At 42.5% G+C, this 21085-nt stretch overlaps 3 protein-coding genes across 9 annotated transcripts in view; 2 read left to right on the top strand and 1 right to left on the bottom strand.

Annotated features, from left to right (window-relative positions):
- Positions 1–21085, bottom strand: part of LOC132677342 (GTPase IMAP family member 7-like) — a 275671-nt gene that overhangs the window by 158859 nt on the left and 95727 nt on the right. The gene's annotated exons all lie outside the window — the stretch shown is intronic.
- Positions 1–21085, top strand: part of LOC144614366 (GTPase IMAP family member 1-like) — a 142790-nt gene that overhangs the window by 50945 nt on the left and 70760 nt on the right. The window lies entirely within an intron of this gene.
- LOC144614367 (GTPase IMAP family member 1-like) overlaps positions 1–21085 on the top strand; it is a 47573-nt gene that overhangs the window by 6924 nt on the left and 19564 nt on the right. The window lies entirely within an intron of this gene.

Below are 21085 nucleotides of genomic sequence, written 5' to 3'. Positions count from 1 at the left end.
CCAAAGCGGGAGGCATCACAATCCCAGACTTTAGCCTCTACTACAAAGCTGTAATCACCAAGACCGCATGGTATTGACCCAAAAATAGACACATAGACCAATTGAATAGAATAGAGACTCCAGAATTGGACCCACAAAAGTATAGCCAACTAATCTTTGACAAAGCAGGAAAGAATATCCAATGGAAAAAAGTATCTTTAACAAATGATGCTGGGAGAACTGGACAGCAACATGCAGATGAATGAAACGAGACCACTTTTGTACACCATTCACAAAAATAAACTCAAAATGGATAAATGACCGGAATGTGAGACAGGAAACCATCAAAACCCTAGAGGAGAAAGCAGGAAATAACCTCTCTGACCTCAGCCGCAGCAATTTCTTACGTGACACATCTCCAAAGGCAAGGGAATTAAAAACCAAAATGAACTTTTGGGGCCTCATGAAGATAAAAAGCTTCTGCACTGCAAAGGAAACAAGCAACAAAACTAAAAGGCAACCAACAGAATGGGAAACGATGTTTGCAAATGACATATGAGACAAATGGCTAGTATCCAATATCTATAAAGAACTCACCAAACTCCACACCTGAAAAACAAATAATCCAGTGAAGAAATGGGGAGGAAACATGAACAGACACTTCTCTAAAGAAGACATCCAGATGGCCAACAGGCACATGAAAAGATGCTCAACATCACTCCTCATCAGGGAAATACAGATCAAAACCACCCTGAGATACCACCTCATGCCAGTCAGAATGGCTAAAATGAACAAATCAAGAGGCTATAGATGCTGGAGAGGATGTGGAGAAACAGGAACCCACTTGCACTGTTGGTGGGAACGCAAACTGGTGCTGCTGCTCCGGAAAACTGGAGGTTCCTCAAAAAATTAAAAATAGAACTACCCGATTGGGGCCGGAAGATGGCGGCGTAGGAGGACGCTGGGCTCACAGCGCGTCCTGCCAATCACTTAGATTCCACCTACACCTGCCTAAAGAACCCAGAAAACCGCCAGAGGATTAGCAGAAGGGAGTCTCCGGAGTCAAGCGCAGACCAGAGGCCCACGGAAGAGGGTAGGAAGGGCGGCGAGGCGGTGCGCGCTCCACGGACTGGCGGGAGGGAGCCGGGGCGGAGGGGCGGCTCGCCGGCCAAGCAGAGCCCCCGAGTCTGGCTGGCAAAAGCGGAGGGGCCGGACGGACTGTGTTCCGACAGCAAGCGCGACTTAGCGTCTGGGAGGTCATAAGTTAACAGCTCTGTGCGGAGAGCGGGAAGGCTGGAGGACAAAGGGAGGGAGAGCTGCTGAGCCCCCGGACGGCAGAGCTCAGCTTGGCGGGGAACAAAGGCGCCAGCGCCATCTCCCCCGCCCATCCCCCAGCCAAAATCCCAAAGGGAACCGGTTCCTGCCAGGGAACTTGCTCGCTCCGCGCAAACACCCAACTCTGTGCTTCTGCGGAGCCAAACCTCCGGCAGCGGATCTGACTCCCTCCCGCTGCCACAGGGCTCCTCCTGAAGTGGATCACCTAAGGAGAAGCGAGCTAAGCCTGCCCCTCCAGCCCCCGTGCACCTTGCCTACCCACCCCAGCTAATACGCCAGATCCCCAGCAACACAAGCCTGGCAGTGTGCAAGTAGCCCAGACGGGACACGCCACCCCACAGTGAATCCCGCCCCTAGGAGAGGGGAAGAGAAGGCACACACCAGTCTGACTGTGGCCCCAGCAGTGGGCTGGGGGCAGACATCGGGTCGGACTGCGGCCCCGCCCACTAACTCCAGTTATACACCACAGCACAGGGGAAGTGCACTGCAGGTCCTCACCACGCCAGGGACTCTCCAAAATGACCAAACGGAAGAATTCCCCTCAGAAGAATCTCCAGGAAATAACAACAGCTAATGAACTGATCAAAAAGGATTTAAATAATATAACAGAAAGTGAATTTAGAATAATAGTCATAAAATTAATCGCTGGGCTTGAAAACAGTATACAGGACAGCAGAGAATCTCTTGCCACAAAGATCGAGGGACTAAGGAACAGTCACGAGGAGTTGAAAAACGCTTTAAACGAATTGCAAAACAAAATGGAATCCACGATGGCTCGGCTTGAAGAGGCAGAGGAGAGAATAGGTGAACTAGAAGATAAAGTTATGGAGAAAGAGGAAGCTGAAAGAAAGAGGGATAAAAAAATCCAGGAGTATGAGGGGAAAATTAGAGAACTAAGTGATACACTAAAAAAAAATAATATACGCATAATTGGTATCCCAGAGGAGGAAGAGAGAGGGAAGGGTGCTGAAGGGGTACTTGAACAAATTATAGCTGAGAACTTCCCTGAACTGGGGAAGGAAAAAGGCATTGAAATCCAAGAGGCACAGAGAACTCCCTTCAGACGTAACTTGAATCGATCTTCTGCACGACATATCATAGTGAAACTGGCAAAATACAAGGATAAAGAGAAAATTCTGAAAGCAGCAAGGGATAAACGTGCCCTCACATAGAAAGGGAGACCTATAAGACTCGTGACTGATCTCTCCTTTGAAACTTGGCAGGCCAGAAAGGCTTGGCACGATATCTACAGTGTGCTAAACAGAAAAAATATGCTGCCGAGAATCCTTTATCCAGCAAGTCTGTCATTTAGAATAGAAGGAGAGATAAAGGTCTTCCCAAACAAACAAAAACTGAAGGAATTTGTCACCACGAAACCAGCCCTACAAGAGATCCTAAGGGGGATCCTGTGAGACAAAGTACCAGAGACATCACTACAAGCATAAAACCTACAGACATCACAATGACTCTAAACCCATATCTTTCTATAATAACACTGAATGTAAATGGATTAAATGCGCCAACTAAAAGACATAGGGTATCAGAATGGATAAAAAAGCAAGACCCATCTATTTGCTGTCTACAAGAGACTCATTTTAGATCTGAGGACACCTTTAGATTGAGAGTGAGGGGATGGAGAACTATTTATCATGCTCCTGGAAGCCAAAAGAAAGCTGGAGTAGCCATACTTATATCAGACAAACTAGACTTTAAATTAAAGGCTGTAACAAGAGATGAAGAAGGGCATTATATAATAATCACAGGGTCTATCCACCAGGAAGAGCTAACTATTATAAATGTCTATGCGCCAAATACCCGAGCCCCCAGATATATAAAACAATTACTCATAAACATAAGCAACCTCATTGATAAGAATGTGGTCATTGCAGGGGACTTTAACACCCCACTTACAGAAATGGATAGATCATCTAGACACACAGTCAATAAAGAAACAAGGGCCCTGAATGATACATTGGATCAGATGGACTTGACAGATCTATTTAGAACTCTGCATCCCAAAGCAACAGAATATACTTTCTTCTCGAGTGCACATGGAACATTCTCCAAGATAGATCATATACTGGGTCACAAAACAGCCCTTCATAAGTTTACAAGAATTGAAATTATACCATGCATACTTTCAGACCACAATGCTATGAAGCTTGAAATCAACCACAGGAAAAAGTCTGGAAAACCTCCAAAAGCATGGAGGTTAAAGAACACCCTACTAACGAATGAGTGGGTCAACCAGGCAATTAGAGAAGAAATTAAAACATATATGGAAACAAACGAAAATGAAAATACAACAATCCAAACGCTCTGGGATGCAGCGAAGGCAGTCCTGAGAGGAAAATACATTGCAATCCAGGCCTATCTCAAGAAACAAGAAAAATCCCAAATACAAAATCTAACAGCACACCTAAAGGAAATAGAAGCAGAACAGCAAAGGCAGCCTAAACCCAGCAGAAGAAGAGAAATCATAAAGATCAGAGCAGAAATAAACAATATAGAATCTAAAAAAACTGTAGAGCAGATCAACGAAACCAAGAGTTGGTTTTTTGAAAACATAAACAAAATTGACAAACCTCTAGCCAGGCTTCTCAAAAAGAAAAGGGAGATGACCCAAATAGATAAAATCATGAATGAAAATGGAATGATTACAACCAATCCCTCAGAGATACAAACAATTATCAGGGAATACTATGAAAAATTATATGCCAGCAAATTGGACAACCTGGAAGAAATGGACAAATTTCTAAACACCCACACTCTTCCAAAACTCAATCAGGAGGAAATAGAAAGCTTGAACAGACCCATAACCAGCGAAGAAATTGAATCGGTTATCAAAAATCTCCCAACAAATAAGAGTCCAGGACCAGATGGCTTCCCAGGGGAGTTCTACCAGACATTTAAAGCAGAGATAATACCTATCCTTCTCAAGCTATTCCAAGAAATAGAAAGGGAAGGAAAACTTCCAGACTCATTCTATGAAGCCAGTATTACTTTGATTCCTAAACCAGACAGAGACCCAGTAAAAAAAGAGAACTACAGGCCAATATCCCTGATGAATATGGATGCAAAAATTCTTAATAAGATACTAGCAAATCGAATTCAACAGCATATAAAAAGAATTATTCACCATGATCAAGTGGGATTCATTCCTGGGATGCAGGGCTGGTTCAACATTCGCAAATCGATCAACGTGATACATCACATTAACAAAAAAAAAGAGAAGAACCATATGATCCTGTCAATCGATGCAGAAAAGGCCTTTGACAAAATCCAGCACCCTTTCTTAATAAAAACCCTTGAGAAAGTCGGGATAGAAGGAACATACTTAAAGATCATAAAGGCCATTTATGAAAAGCCCAGAGCTAACATCATCCTCAACGGGGAAAAACTGAGAGCTTTTTCCCTGAGATCAGGAACACGACAAGGATGCCCACTGTCACCGCTGCTGTTTAATATAGTGCTGGAAGTTCTAGCATCAGCAATCAGACAACAAAAGGAAATCAAAGGCATCAAAATTGGCAAAGATGAAGTCAAGCTTTCGCTTTTTGCAGATGACATGATATTATACATGGAAAATCCGATAGACTCCACCAAAAGTCTGCTAGAACTGATACATGAATTCAGCCAAGTTGCAGGATACAAAATCAATGTGCAGAAATTAGTTGCATTCTTACACACTAACAATGAAGCAACAGAAAGACAAATGAAGAAACTGATCCCACTCACAATTGCACCAAGAAGCATAAAATACCTAGGAATAAATCTAACCAAAGATGTAAAAGATCTGTATGCTGAAAACTATAGAAAGCTTATGCAGGTAATTGAAGAAGATATAAAGAAATGGAAAGACATTCCCTGCTCATGGATTGGAAGAATAAATATTGTCAAAATGTCAATACTACCCAAAGCTATCTACACATTCAATGCAATCCCTATCAAAATTGCACCAGCATTCTTCTCGAAACTAGAACAAGCAATCCTAAAATTCATATGGAACCACAAAAGGCCCCGAATAGCCAAAGTAATTTTGAAGAAGAAGACCAAAGCAGGAGGCATCACAATCCCAGACTTTAGCCTCTACTACAAAGCTGTCATCATCAAGACAGCATGGTATTGGCATAAAAACAGACACATAGACCAATGGAATAGAATAGAAACCCCAGAACTAGACCCACAAACGTATGGCCAACTCATCTTTGACAAAGCAGGAAAGAACATCCAATGGAAAAAAGACAGTCTCTTTAACAAATGGTGCTGGGAGAACTGGACAGCAACATGCAGAAGGTTGAAACTAGACCACTTTCTCACACCATTCACAAAAATAAACTCAAAATGGATAAAGGACCTGAATGTGAGACAGGAAACCATCAAAACCTTAGAGGAGAAAGCAGGAAAAGACCTCTCTGACCTCAGCCGTAGCAATCTCTTACTCGGCACATCCCCAAAGGCAAGGGAATTAAAAGCAAAAGTGAATTACTGGGACCTTATGAAGATAAAAAGCTTCTGCACAGCAAAGGAAACAACCAACAAAACTAAAAGGCAACCAACGGAATGGGAAAAGATATTTGCAAATGACACATCGGACAAAGGGCTACTATCCAAAATCTATAAAGAGCTCATCAAACTCCACACCCGAAAAACAAATAACCCAGTGAAGAAATGGGCAGAAAACATGAATAGACACTTCTCTAAAGAAGACATCCGGATGGCCAACAGGCACATGAAAAGATGTTCAACGTCGCTCCTTATCAGGGAAATACAAATCAAAACCACACTCAGATACCACCTCACGCCAGTCAGAGTGGCCAAAATGAGGAAATCAGGAGACTATAGATGCTGGAGAGGATGTGGAGAAACAGGAACCCTCTTGCACTGTTGGTGGGAATGCAAATTGGTGCAGCCGCTCTGGAAAGCAGTGTGGAGGTTCCTCAGAAAATTAAAAATAGACCTACCCTATGACCCAGCAATAGCACTGCTAGGAATTTATCCAAGGGATACAGGAGTACTGATGCATAGGGGCACCTGTTCCCCAATGTTTATAGCGGCACTCTCAACAATAGCCAAATTATGGAAAGAGCCTAAATGTCCATCAACTGATGAATGGATAAAGAAATTGTGGTTTATATACACAATGGAATACTACGTGGCAATGAGAAAAAATGAAATATGGCCTTTTGTAGCAACATGGATGGAACTGGAGAGTGTGATGCTAAGTGAAATAAGCCATACAGAGAAAGACAGATACCATATGGTTTCACTCTTATGTGGATCCTGAGAAACATAACAGAAACCCATGGGGGAGGGGAAGGAAAAAAAAAAAAAAAAAAGAGGTTAGAGTGGGAGAGAGCCAAAGCATTAGAGACTGTTAAAAACTGAGAACAAACTGAGGGTTGATGGGGGGTGGGAGGGAGGGCAGGGTGGGAGATGGGTATTGAGGAGGGCACCTTTTGGGATGAGCACTGGGTGTTGTATGGAAACCAATTTGACAGTAAATTTCATATATTAAAAAATAAAATAAAATAAAATAAAATAAAAAAAAATAAAAAAAAATAAAAAAAAAAAAGAACTACCCTATGACCCCCAATAGCACTGCTAGGAATTTACCCAAGGGGTACAGGAGTGCTGATGCATAGCGGCACTTGTACCCCAATGTTTATACCAGCACTTTCAACAATAGCCAAATTATGGAAAGAGCCTAAATGTCCATCAGCTGCTGAATGGATAAAGAAATTGTGTCTCATATACACAATGGAATACTACTTGGCAATGAGAAAGAATGAAATATGGCCTTTTGTAGCAACGCAGATTGAACTGGAGAGTGTTATGCTAAGTGAAATAAGTCATACAGAGAAAGATAGATACCATATGTTTTCACTCTTATCTGGATCCTGAGAAACTTAACAGAAGACCATGGGGGAGGGGAAGGAAAAAAAAACCGTTAGAGACGGAGGGAGCCAAACCAATAGAGACTCTTGAAAACTGACAATAAACTGAGGGTTGATGTGGCGTGGGAGGGACGCAGGGGGAGATGGGCATTGTGGAGGGCACATGTTGGGATGAGCACCAGGTGTTGTATGGAAACCAGTTTGACAATAAATTTCATATTAAAAAATAAAAAATAAAATTAAAAAAAGCACAGACTGGGCCACTTATAAATAGAAGAAGAATTTTCCCCATGGTTCTAGAGGTTGGAGGTCCAAGATGGAGATGTGATTTCAGTCAGGATCTGGTGAGAGACCTCTCTGGGTTGCAGACTGCTGACTTCTGGCTGTGTCCTCACATGGTGGAAGGGATGAGTCAGCTTTCTGGGGCCTCTTGTAGAAGGGCACAATTCTCACTCATATGGGATCTACCCTCTTGACTGACTCACCTTCCAAAGGCCCCAGCTCCTAAAACCATCCTCTTGGGCACGAAATTTTCAATATATGAAACTTGCGGGGGGACACAAACATTCAACCAAAGCAGACACTGACCCTCCTTAATACTGTCCTAGCTCTCATACCCAGCTAGATCTGGCCCTTTGTGACCCTTGGATGTTTTATTATCACCAGTGAAAGTGATGTCAGGGTCATACATATTAATGTTTACTTCTGAAATATCGGTTTATTTCCTTTACAATAATTTACTGCCAAAAAAGAGAAATAACTATAGTGAAAATAACACAGTTCCCAAGTTTCTAGCATTTATTATGGCTGATGTCTTTCCAAAGTGAAGTCGAAATTTGGGGAATGTCTTCATTGTGCTTCTCAAATGGATTACTATGCAAAAAAACAAAACAAACTAAACAAAACTAAACAAAACAAATCCCAGAGGTCGTCTCACACAATGGAGAAAGAGGGAGCCACAGGTGCACTGGTGGAAAGCCTCAGACCCCGACATTCCACTGCTATGGTGGTCCCATGGAGTTCAATGGGGGAAGGCCAGCCCATGAAAGTGCTTGACTGCCACATCATTAGAAAATCAGATGACATCCTTAGGTTGTGTAACCAAACCCACAGGGTTTCCTTATTGCTCTGTCAGAATGTGACAAAACACTTTCAAGGAAGTTGGCTCCTCTCTTCAAATCAGCCATGCTCTAGTCCGTAGGTGTGGATGCAACAGGAGGCACCTACTCACCTGGCCCAGGGTTCAGGGGCTGGAAGGAAGGTGATGTTGGCGGGAGGGGGGTGCAGCTCCACGTGGAGAAGGTGGGGGACCCCTAGGGCCATCCCAGTTCCACCTGGATTAGAAGGGCCCGCCATGCCACTAGTTCCTGGGGCGCCAGAGTGGGAGTGGCAGGTTGGACTTCAGGGTTGTGGTGAGCTGTGGTCAGGAGGCCTGAGGGCCCTGGTGGCCCTTGCAGTGAGTTGGGCTCGGTGAAGTGCCGCTGGGCGGAAGTCCGCCATTAATCTCCGTCTTTAGGGTCCTCAGCAGCCCTGCGGGGCTCACATGGGGTCTCTGAGCCATGCGGGATCCCTTCGGTAACCCTGCAACTCGGGAACTCGCAGGGCAGCAGGGAGGGGGGCGGGGATGGGGGACGGCCGCTGTCCCCAGCTCTGCCTCCAGGGCCGCGTTTCACGAGCACGCACTGTGGGGCTGACTTTAACCCGTCATTCTTTCATTTCTCATTGTCTCGTGCACATGTGTCCACACACTCCCTCCAATTGTTGTTTGTTTCTGTCTTGTTTGCATATAGAAATGGGATTTAAAATAAATATAAGTATTAATGGCTTTTAAATTCGCATACGGAAATGTATGCTTGAATCAAAAGACAGCTTCGACACCCACGGGTAAAAAGCCCTACTTGGGACATCGCGAGGGCGTGTTAGAAGGAGTAGCGGAGAGAGCAGGGTGTGGCTCGTGGCCCGGCACTTGTGTCTGTCTCAGAGCCATCCCTATGCACCTGCTCCAAGACGTGGGGCCGAAAGGGGTTCCGTTTCTTTATTGACATGATCACATTAATGTTCATCTTGATAGCTTTCATGTATGATGAAATAATATGATGAAACCACTTTGTAGGTTACATTCCATAAAACTGTGATACAGAATCATCAAATCCAAGAGGAAACTTTTAGTAATAGTAAATACTCAAAATTAAAAAAAAAGATTTCATAAACAGATACATTTCACACTCATACATACTCCACAGGTATTATTCACAATAATAAATACTGCACATTATTGTGTGTATATTCCTAGGAGCTAGTGGAAGTATAAGGTAGGATATGATTAGATGCCAGTTACAAAGTGCAAATGTGGAAAGATACCAATATCTATAGATATACATATATATCTACATCCATAGAGAGATAGAGAGATAGATAGAGATAGGTAGGTATAGATATTGGTATCTTTCCACCTGTTTCTGTTTTCTTGAGAACCCTAGTACAGTCAGACCTACTGAGAAAGTCCACATCCCCAGGCCCAGGTGCACAGGCCATGCTTAAGACTCAGGCTGGACCAGAACAACAGACATATGTGCTGCCCTGCCCCCACACGCCATAGGAGCAATGATTGATAAGCACCAGCCATCCATCACAGGCCTGGAGAGATTCTGGGAAGCAGAGTGTGTAGGGATGACTGGAAGCTGAAGGTAAACGGGATGAGAACACTGAGTAAAACCACATGCCATCTGAGTGCCCACACTGAGCTCAAGGCACCCTAGAGAAATATGGGGCCTTAGCTGCTCCATCGATAATTGTAGCAACAATCCCAACCAGTCCAATTCCCTGTGGGCTGACTCAAATCCCACCCTAACAGCCTGATGGAGGAAAAGGGATTCTGTATCTAGGCATCAATATTTTTTATTTCATTTGCTCCTTTCCTCCTATGTCTACAATTTAATAAAATTATGAAACTTGTTTTAAAAGCAGGAGAACAAAAATAAAACACAATCAACAGGGTAGACTCAGAAAAAGTCCAGAAACTGAACAGGGATTTTAAAATAACAACAAGGACTGAATAAAAACTGGACAACATGAAATAAAAGATGGGGAAATTTCAACAGACAGATGAAAACCATAAGAATCAAACATACGTGGTAGAAGTCAAAAGCACTATCAGAGATGAAGTGTTCCCTAGCAGGTACATCAGTCAACACAGTTGACTCAACATGAGTCAGTGAATTTGAAGAAGAGAGAATAGAAATTCTTCAAATGAAAACAAAAGTTAAAAATGAGTGAGAAAAAGAAAAAGGGAATAGAGAATCCGGGAGCTGCAAAGCAAATCAAACAGGTTAACACACATGTATCTGAAGTACCAGAAGGAGAAAAAAAGAAAATGAACAGAAGAAACACTTGAAGAGATAATGGTTCAGACGTTTGTAAAAACAAGGGAAGACACCAAGACACAGATCCAAGAGTCCCAGAGAAGCTTGAGCAGGATAAATACAGAAACAAACAAATAAAAATCTAGGCACTTCATACTCAAACTGCTAAAAACCAAAGATAAAGAGGAAGACGTAAAAATAACTGGGGTGTAAAAGGCACATTATATTAGAGGAATAAAGATTGTAATTACAGATGATTCCTTGTCAGAGCTTGCAATCCGGAAGACAATTGAGTGACATCTTTATATTACTGAAAGAACAAAAGTGTCAGCCCAGAATTCTCTAAGCAATAAAAATAGCTTTCAAATATAAAAGTGAGCTAAAGGCTGCCTCACAGAAGCTGAGCGGATTCACTGCTCAGCTTGACTTAGGTAAGTCAGGATTGACTTACCTGTGCTACAACAAATATTGGAGGAAGTTCCTCATCCAGAAGGACTGAAGGTGATACCAGACTGAAATTTGTATTTACCTAAAGAAATAAAAAGCTCCAGAAATGGCAAAAAGGAAGATAATACAAAAGACATTTTGTAGCTTACATTTTATAGCTCTAAAAGATAATTGTCTAAAACAAAAATAGTAATAGTGTATTGAGGGACCTACAATGCATGTGAAAGTCAGGCATGACAACACCAGGGAGGGAGAAATTGTTAAGTACACTAGTGTAACTTCCTTAAACGACATGTGAAGTGGTCTAATAGTACTTCCATGTAGACTGTGATAAATGGTCTAAACACCCCGGAATAAAAAGCAGGGACTGTAGGACTGGATTAAAAAGCAAGGCCAACCACATGCTATTTAAAAGAAACTCACTATAAAGATAACAAGTGCATTACTTTTTTATCGGTGCCTAACAAATGACCTCCAACTTAGCAACTTGAAACAACATACGCTTATTGGCTCCGTCTCTGGGGGTCTGGAGTCTAGGCATGGCCTGACTGGGTCCTGTGCTCAGAGTTGCTTGAAGCTTCAGTCAAGGAGTCAGCTGCTCAGTGGTGTCCTCTGTGGAGTTCAGGGTCTTTTTCCAAATTCATTCAAGTTGTTGGCAGCATTGAGTTGCTTGCGGTTGTAGGAATGAGTTCTTCCTCGCAGAGTGTCACCCTGGCTGCCTCCCTTGATAGGCGTTTCTCAATACAGATATTCAACATGGATATTCTCTCCAGAGGGAGAAACTCTTGCTTTTAAATATTTTTTGATTAGGTCAAGCCCACCTGGTATAATCCCACCTCCTTTTTCCCCTAAAGTTTATTTATTATTTTGAGAGAGCCCAAGATAGCACAAAGGAGGAGGGGCAGAGAGAGAAGAAGAGACAGAATCCCAAGCAGGCCTTCCACTGTCAGCATGAACCCCTACTCAGGGCTCCAACTCAGGAAACCATGAGATCATGACCTCAGGCAAAGGAAACCAATAGTCAGATGCTTGACCAACTGAGCCACCCAGGCACCTCATTAGCATTTTTTTGAAAGACACAGAGAAGGATACAAGAGGTGACTCTCCTCTCTCTGGCTCAGAGGAAAAAGTGCTGATCCCTCCACCTTCACCCCGGGGAAGCAGAAAATCTCCTGATAGCCCATCATAAATGATCTCCTCATGAAAGACAGTGATTGATGTGTTTCAGAATGTGAGAATGTTAGGATAGTTCAGTAGACCACTTTTTCCTATTATGTTTTACTTTTTAAAAACATGAAACAGATGGTACTTTCTCCGTCTTAGCTTACTGGGGCCAGACATGACCCACACTTTTGGTCCCTTATTCCATTCTGTATACACAGTAAAGAAATTCTTTCTGGCAGGTCCCAGCTGAGTCACCTTCTTGGACAGTAAATCTGGTTGTCAGATGGCCCCAGGGTGTGCGACTAGCTCTGTTCCATTCAGGGAGAAGAATAAAGTTTTCCAACTTTGGGTTTTGGCCCCTGCTCTGGTCTCCACTCCCTCTTTATTAAGGAGTCCTAGATTTTGGATAGAAATCTGGTATTTTGGCTTATTTGATTTAGTTCTTTGCATGTATACTTGAGAATCTTGGAGAAGAGGAGTCTTCGGTATCCTGAATCTAGCTGGTAACATTTGGAACGAGGGAAATGCCTTGAATATGATTGAAATGACTTTGTCCCTTTCAAATGTGAGATTATTTGAGACTGGGCGGTCACTCTGAAGGTATGGTTCCAGACGAGCAGCATGGGCAACACCTGTGAACAACACAACCTGTAGGGAATGCAGATTCTCAAGCTCCACTCCGAGCCTACTGAATCAGGCTTTGTACTTTAACAAGCCTTCCTGATGGCTCTGATACATGCTAATCCTTCACACAGTATAGAGAAAAACCTGAAGAAACAGCTTCTAGACTAAAAAAAAGGGGGGGGGGAGATTTGTGAAAACATGACAGCCTTGTAATCCAGGGTGTTGGTGTTTCTTTACAAGGGATTGCCTATACTCTATCAGTTGTCCAATTTCCATGACAAAGCCCAGGGCTCCCTTGCTGCACAATAGAATTTTATATAGTAGAAGTCCAGATAATAGAAGCTGAGAACACTCTGTCTTCTTCTAGGGGAAAGAAAACAGAAAGGAAGAAAGAATAAACCCATGAGACTTGTGACCCAGATTCCACCTCTCCAGGTTCAGGAAGCAAGAGGTATATTGTCTTTTCCTCAGTTCATGGAGGAATGAAGAAGCATTAAGAATTGTATGGAAATTTGGTTGGGAGATTGTCAATGGAATTCACCATGAGGGTGAGAACGAGGTAGCTGTGCAGCGTCTATGTTTAATTTTGCTACGTAGGCTGTTTCCCGCGTACTCCACATTGCTCCACAAGAAGCAATTGACTTAAAGTCTAAGGGACTCATTTGCATAAGCCTGCTCAAAGCATTTTTCCTACAAAAGCAACTATTAACTCAAGAGGAATTAAAAATAGAATTAAAATCTCCCTATCTCATTGTCCTTTCTCACAAATCTGTATCAGAGAATTGGTGCTTAAGAAAATGTGCACACCAGTGAGAAAGAATGAAATCTGGCCCTGTGTAGCAACGTGGATGGAACTGGAGAGTGTGATGGTAAGTGAAATAAGCCATACAGAGAAAGACAGATACCATATGTTTTCACTCTTATGTGGATCCTGAGAAACTTAACAGAAACCCATGGGGGAGGGGAAGTAAAAAAAAGAGGTAGAGTGGGAAAGAGCCAAAGCATAAGAGACTCTTGAAAACTAAGAACAGAGAAACCAGGAAGATGGCGGCGTAGGAGGACGCTGGGCTCACCGCGCGTCCTGCTGATCACTTAGATTCCACCTACACCTGCCTAAAGAACCCAGAAAACCGCCATAGGATTAGCAGAACGGAGTCTCCAGAGCCAAGCGCAGACGAGAGGCCCACGGAAGAGGGTAGGAAGGGCGGCGAGGCGGTGTGCGCTCCAAGGACTGGCGGGAGGGAGCCGGGGCAGAGGGGCGGCTCGCCAGCCAAGCAGAGCCCCCGAGTCTGGCTGGCAAAAGCAGAGGGGCCGGACGGACTGTGTTCCGACAGCAAGCACGACTTAGCGTCTGGGAGGTCATAAGTTAACAGCTCTGCTCAGAAAGTGGGAAAGCTGGAGGACAAAGGGAGGGAGAGCTGCTGAGCCCCCAGACGGCAGAGCTCAGCTTGGCAGGGAACAAAGGCGCTCACCAGCGCCATCTCCCTCACCCATCCCCCAGCCAAAATCCCAAAGAGAACCAGTTCCTGCCAGGGAACTTGCTCGCTCCGCGCAAACACCCAACTCTGTGCTTCTGCGGAGCCAAACCTCCGGCAGTGGATCTGACTCCCTCCCGCTGCCACAGGGCCCCTCCTGAAGTGGATCACCTAAGGAGAAGCGAGCTAAGCCTGCCCCTCCTGCCCCCGTGCACCTTGCCTACCCACCCCAGCTAATACGCCAGATCCCCAGCACCACAAGCCTGGCAGTGTGCAAGTAGCCCAGACGGCCACGCCACCCCACAGTGAATCCCGCCCCTAGGAGAGGGGAAGAGAAGGCACACACCAGTCTGACTGTGGTCCCAGCGGTGGGCTGGGGGCAGACATCAGGTCGGACTGCGGCCCGCCCACCAACTCCAGTTATACACCACAGCACAGGGGAAGCGCCCTGCAAGTCCCCACCACGCCAGGGACTATCCAAAATGACCAAACGGAAGAATTCCCCTCAGAAGAATCTCCAGGAAATAACAACAGCTAATGAACTGATCAAAAAGGATTTAAATAATATAACAGAAAGTGAATTTAGAATAATAGTCATTAAATTAATCGCTTGGCTTGAAAACAGTATACAGGACAGCAGAGAATCTCTTGCCACAGTGATCAAGGGACTAAGGAACAGTCACGAGGAGCTGAAAAGCGCTTTAAACAAAATGCAAAACAAAATGGAAACGACGACAGCTCGGATTGAAGAGGCAGAGAAGAGAATAGGTGAACTAGAAGATAAAGTTATGGAAAAAGAGGAAGCTGAGAGAAAGAGAGATAAAAAAATCCAGGAGTATGAGGGAAAAATTAGAGAACTAAGTGATACAGTAAAAAGAAATAATATACGCATAATTGGTATCCCAGAGGAGGAAGAGAGAGGGAAAGGTGCTGAAGGGGTACTTGAACAAATTATAGCTGAGAACTTCCCTGAACTGGGGAAGGAAAAAGGCATTGAAATCCAAGAGGCACAGAGAACTCCCTTCAGACGTAACTTGAATCGATCTTCTGCACGACATATCATAGTGAAACTGGCAAAATACAAGGATAAAGAGAAAATTCTGAAAGCAGCAAGGGATAAACGTGCCCTCACATAGAAAGGGAGACCTATAAGACTCGTGACTGATCTCTCCTTTGAAACTTGGCAGGCCAGAAAGGCTTGGCACGATATCTACAGTGTGCTAAACAGAAAAAATATGCTGCCGAGAATCCTTTATCCAGCAAGTCTGTCATTTAGAATAGAAGGAGAGATAAAGGTCTTCCCAAACAAACAAAAACTGAAGGAATTTGTCACCACGAAACCAGCCCTACAAGAGATCCTAAGGGGGATCCTGTGAGACAAAGTACCAGAGACATCACTACAAGCATAAAACATACAGACATCACAATGACTCTAAACCCATATCTTTCTATAATAACACTGAATGTAAATGGATTAAATGCGCCAACTAAAAGACATAGGGTATCAGAATGGATAAAAAAGCAAGACCCATCTATTTGCTGTCTACAAGAGACTCATTTTAGACCTGAGGACACCTTTAGATTGAGAGTGAGGGGATGGAGAACTATTTATCATGCTCCTGGAAGCCAAAAGAAAGCTGGAGTAGCCATACTTATATCAGACAAACTAGACTTTAAATTAAAGGCTGTAACAAGAGATGAAGAAGGGCATTATATAATAATCACAGGGTCTATCCACCAGGAAGAGCTAACTATTATAAATGTCTATGCGCCAAATACCCGAGCCCCCAGATATATAAAACAATTACTCATAAACATAAGCAACCTCATTGATAAGAATGTGGTCATTGCAGGGGACTTTAACACCCCACTTACAGAAATGGATAGATCATCTAGACACACAGTCAATAAAGAAACAAGGGCCCTGAATGATACATTGGATCAGATGGACTTGACAGATCTATTTAGAACTCTGCATCCCAAAGCAACAGAATATACTTTCTTCTCGAGTGCACATGGAACATTCTCCAAGATAGATCATATACTGGGTCACAAAACAGCCCTTCATAAGTTTACAAGAATTGAAATTATACCATGCATACTTTCAGACCACAATGCTATGAAGCTTGAAATCAACCACAGGAAAAAGTCTGGAAAACCTCCAAAAGCATGGAGGTTAAAGAACACCCTACTAACGAATGAGTGGGTCAACCAGGCAATTAGAGAAGAAATTAAAACATATATGGAAACAAACGAAAATGAAAATACAACAATCCAAACGCTCTGGGATGCAGCGAAGGCAGTCCTGAGAGGAAAATACATTGCAATCCAGGCCTATCTCAAGAAACAAGAAAAATCCCAAATACAAAATCTAACAGCACACCTAAAGGAAATAGAAGCAGAACAGCAAAGGCAGCCTAAACCCAGCAGAAGAAGAGAAATCATAAAGATCAGAGCAGAAATAAACAATATAGAATCTAAAAAAACTGTAGAGCAGATCAACGAAACCAAGAGTTGGTTTTTTGAAAACATAAACAAAATTGACAAACCTCTAGCCAGGCTTCTCAAAAAGAAAATGGAGATGACCCAAATAGATAAAATCATGAATGAAAATGGAATGATTACAACCAATCCCTCAGAGATACAAACAATTATCAGGGAATACTATGAAAAATTATATGCCAGCAAATTGGACAACCTGGAAGAAATGGACAAATTTCTAAACACCCACACTCTTCCAAAACTCAATCAGGAGGAAATAGAAAGCTTGAACAGACCCATAACCAGCGAAGAAATTGAAACGGTTATCAAAAATCTCCCAACAAATAAGAGTCCAGGACCAGATGGCTTCCCAGGGGAGTTCTACCAGACATTTAAAGCAGAGATAATACCTATCCTTCTCAAGCTATTCCAAGAAATAGAAAGGGAAGGAAAACTTCCAGACTCATTCTATGAAGCCAGTATTACTTTGATTCCTAAACCAGACAGAGACCCAGTAAAAAAAGAGAACTACAGGCCAATATCCCTGATGAATATGGATGCAAAAATTCTTAATAAGATACTAGCAAATCGAATTCAACAGCATATAAAAAGAATTATTCACCATGATCAAGTGGGATTCATTCCTGGGATGCAGGGCTGGTTCAACATTCGCAAATCGATCAACGTGATACATCACATTAACAAAAAAAAAGAGAAGAACCATATGATCCTGTCAATCGATGCAGAAAAGGCCTTTGACAAAATCCAGCACCCTTTCTTAATAAAAACCCTTGAGAAAGTCGGGATAGAAGGAACATACTTAAAGATCATAAAGGCCATTTATGAAAAGCCCACAGCTAACATCATCCTCAACGGGGAAAAACTGAGAGCTTTTTCCCTGAGATCAGGAACACGACAGGGATGCCCACTGTCACCGCTGCTGTTTAATATAGTGCTGGAAGTTCTAGCATCAGCAATCAGACAACAAAAGGAAATCAAAGGCATCAAAATTGGCAAAGATGAAGTCAAGCTTTCGCTTTTTACAGATGACATGATATTATACATGGAAAATCCGATAGACTCCACCAAAAGTCTGCTAGAACTGATACATGAATTCAGCAAAGTTGCAGGATACAAAATCAATGTGCAGAAATCAGTTGCATTCTTATACACTAACAATGAAGCAACAGAAAGACAAATGAAGAAACTGATCCCATTCACAATTGCACCAAGAAGCATAAAATACCTAGGAATAAATCTAACCAAAGATGTAAAAGATCTGTATGCTGAAAACTATAGAAAGCTTATGCAGGTAATTGAAGAAGATATAAAGAAATGGAAAGACATTCCCTGCTCATGGATTGGAAGAATAAATATTGTCAAAATGTCAATACTACCCAAAGCTATCTACACATTCAATGCAATCCCAATCAAAATTGCACCAGCATTCTTCTCGAAACTAGAACAAGCAATCCTGAAATTCATATGGAACCACAAAAGGCCCCGAATAGCCAAAGTAATTTTGAAGAAGAAGACCAAAGCAGGAGGCATCACAATCCCAGACTTTAGCCTCTACTACAAAGCTGTCATCATCAAGACAGCATGGTATTGGCATAAAAACAGACACATAGACCAATGGAATAGAATAGAAACCCCAGAACTAGACCCACAAACGTATGGCCAACTCATCTTTGACAAAGCAGGAAAGAACATCCAATGGAAAAAAGACAGTCTATTTAACAAATGGTGCTGGGAGAACTGGACAGCAACATGCAGAAGGTTGAAACTAGACCACTTTCTCACACCATTCACAAAAATAAACTCAAAATGGATAAAGGACCTGAATGTGAGACAGGAAACCATCAAAACCTTAGAGGAGAAAGCAGGAAAAGACCTCTCTGACCTCAGCCGTAGCAATCTCTTACTCGGCACATCCCCAAAGGCAAGGGAATTAAAAGCAAAAGTGAATTACTGGGACCTTATGAAGATAAAAAGCTTCTGCACAGCAAAGGAAACAACCAACAAAACTAAAAGGCAACCAACGGAATGGGAAAAGATATTTGCAAATGACACATCGGACAAAGGGCTAGTATCCAAAATCTATAAAGAGCTCATCAAACTCCACACCCGAAAAACAAATAACCCAGTGAAGAAATGGGCAGAAAACATGAATAGACACTTCTCTAAAGAAGACATCCGGATGGCCAACAGGCACATGAAAAGATGTTCAACGTCGCTCCTTATCAGGGAAATACAAATCAAAACCACACTCAGATATCACCTCACGCCAGTCAGAGTGGCCAAAATGAAGAAATCAGGAGACTATAGATGCTGGAGAGGATGTGGAGAAACAGGAACCCTCTTGCACTGTTGGTGGGAATGCAAATTGGTGCAGCCGCTCTGGAAAGCAGTGTGGAGGTTCCTCAGAAAATTAAAAATAGACCTACCCTATGACCCAGCAATAGCACTACTAGGAATTTATCCAAGGGATACAGGAGTACTGATGCATAGGGGCACCTATACCCCAATGTTTATAGCGGCACTCTCAACAATAGCCAAATTATGGAAAGAGCCTAAATGTCCATCAACTGATGAATGGATAAAGAAATTGTGGTTTATATACACAATGGAATACTACGTGGCAATGAGAAAAAATGAAATATGGCCTTTTGTAGCAACATGGATGGAACTGGAGAGTGTGATGCTAAGTGAAATAAGCCATACAGAGAAAGACAGATACCATATGGTTTCACTCTTATGTGGATCCTGAGAAACATAACAGAAACCCATGGGGGAGGGGAAGGAAAAAAAAAAAAAAAAGAGGTTAGAGTGGGAGAGAGCCAAAGCATTAGAGACTGTTAAAAACTGAGAACAAACTGAGGGTTGATGGGGGGTGGGAGGGAGGGCAGGGTGGGAGGGAGGGCAGGGTGGGTGATGGGTATTGAGGAGGGCACCTTTTGGGATGAGCACTGGGTGTTGTATGGAAACCAATTTGACAGTAAATTTCATATATTAAAAAATAAAAAAAAATAAAATAAAAAAAAATAAAAAAAAAAAAACAAGACCCATCTATGTGCTGTCTACAAGAGACTCATTTTAGATCTGAGGACACCTTTAGATTGAGAGTGAGGGGATGGAGAACTATTTATCATGCTACTGGAAGCCAAAAGAAAGCTGGAGTAGCCATACTTATATCAGACAAACTAGACTTTAAATTAAAGGCCGTAACAAGAGATGAAGAAGGGCATTATATAATAATTACAGGGTCTATCCATCAGGAAGAGCTAACAATTATAAATGTCTATGCGCCGAATACCGGAGCCCCCAGATATATAAAACAATTACTCATAAACATAAGCAACCTTATTGATAAGAATGTGGTCATTGCAGGGGACTTTAACACCCCACTTACAGAAATGGATAGATCATCTAGACACACAGTCAATAAAGAAACAAAGGCCCTGAATGATACATTGGATCAGATGGACTTGACAGATATATTTAGAACTCTGCATCCCAAAGCAACAGAATATACTTTCTTCTCGAGTGCACATGGAACATTCTCCAAGATAGATCATATACTGGGTCACAAAACAGCCCTTCATAAGTTTACAAGAATTGAAATTATACCATGCATACTTTCAGACCACAATGCTATGAAGCTTGAAATCAACCACAGGAAAAAGTCTGGAAACCTCCAAAAGCGTGGAGGTTAAAGAACACCCTACTAACGAATGAGTGGGTCAACCAGGAATTAGAGAAGAAATTAAAACATATATGGAAACAAACGAAAATGAAAATACAACAATCCAAACGCTTTGGGACACAGCGAAGGCAGTCCTGAGAGGAAAATACATTGCAATCCAGGCCTATCTCAAGAAACAAGAAAAATCCCAAATACAAAATCTAACAGCACACCTAAAGGAAATAGAAGCAGAGCACCAAAGGCAGCCTAAACCCAGCAGAAGAAGAGAAATAATAAAGATCAGAGCAGAAATAAACAATATAGAATCTAAAAAAACTGTAGAGCAGATCAACGAAACCAAGAGTTGGTTTTTTGAAAACATAAACAAAATTGATAAACCTCTAGCCAGGCTTCTCAAAAAGAAAAGGGAGATGACCCAAATAGATAAAATCATGAATGAAAATGGATTATTACAACCAATCCCTCAGAGATACAAACAATTATCAGGGAATACTATGAAAAATTATATGCCAACAAATTGGACAACCTGGAAGAAATGGACAAATTCCTAAACACCCACACTCTTCCAAAACTCAATCAGGAGGACATAGAAAGCTTGAACAGACCCATAACCAG

This window comes from Panthera onca, chromosome A2 (genome assembly GCF_046562875.1).
Source record: "Panthera onca isolate mPanOnc1 chromosome A2, mPanOnc1 haplotype 2, whole genome shotgun sequence".
In the NCBI taxonomy this organism is placed as follows: Eukaryota; Metazoa; Chordata; class Mammalia; order Carnivora; family Felidae; genus Panthera; species Panthera onca.
This window is presented reverse-complemented; position numbering and strand designations above follow the sequence as displayed.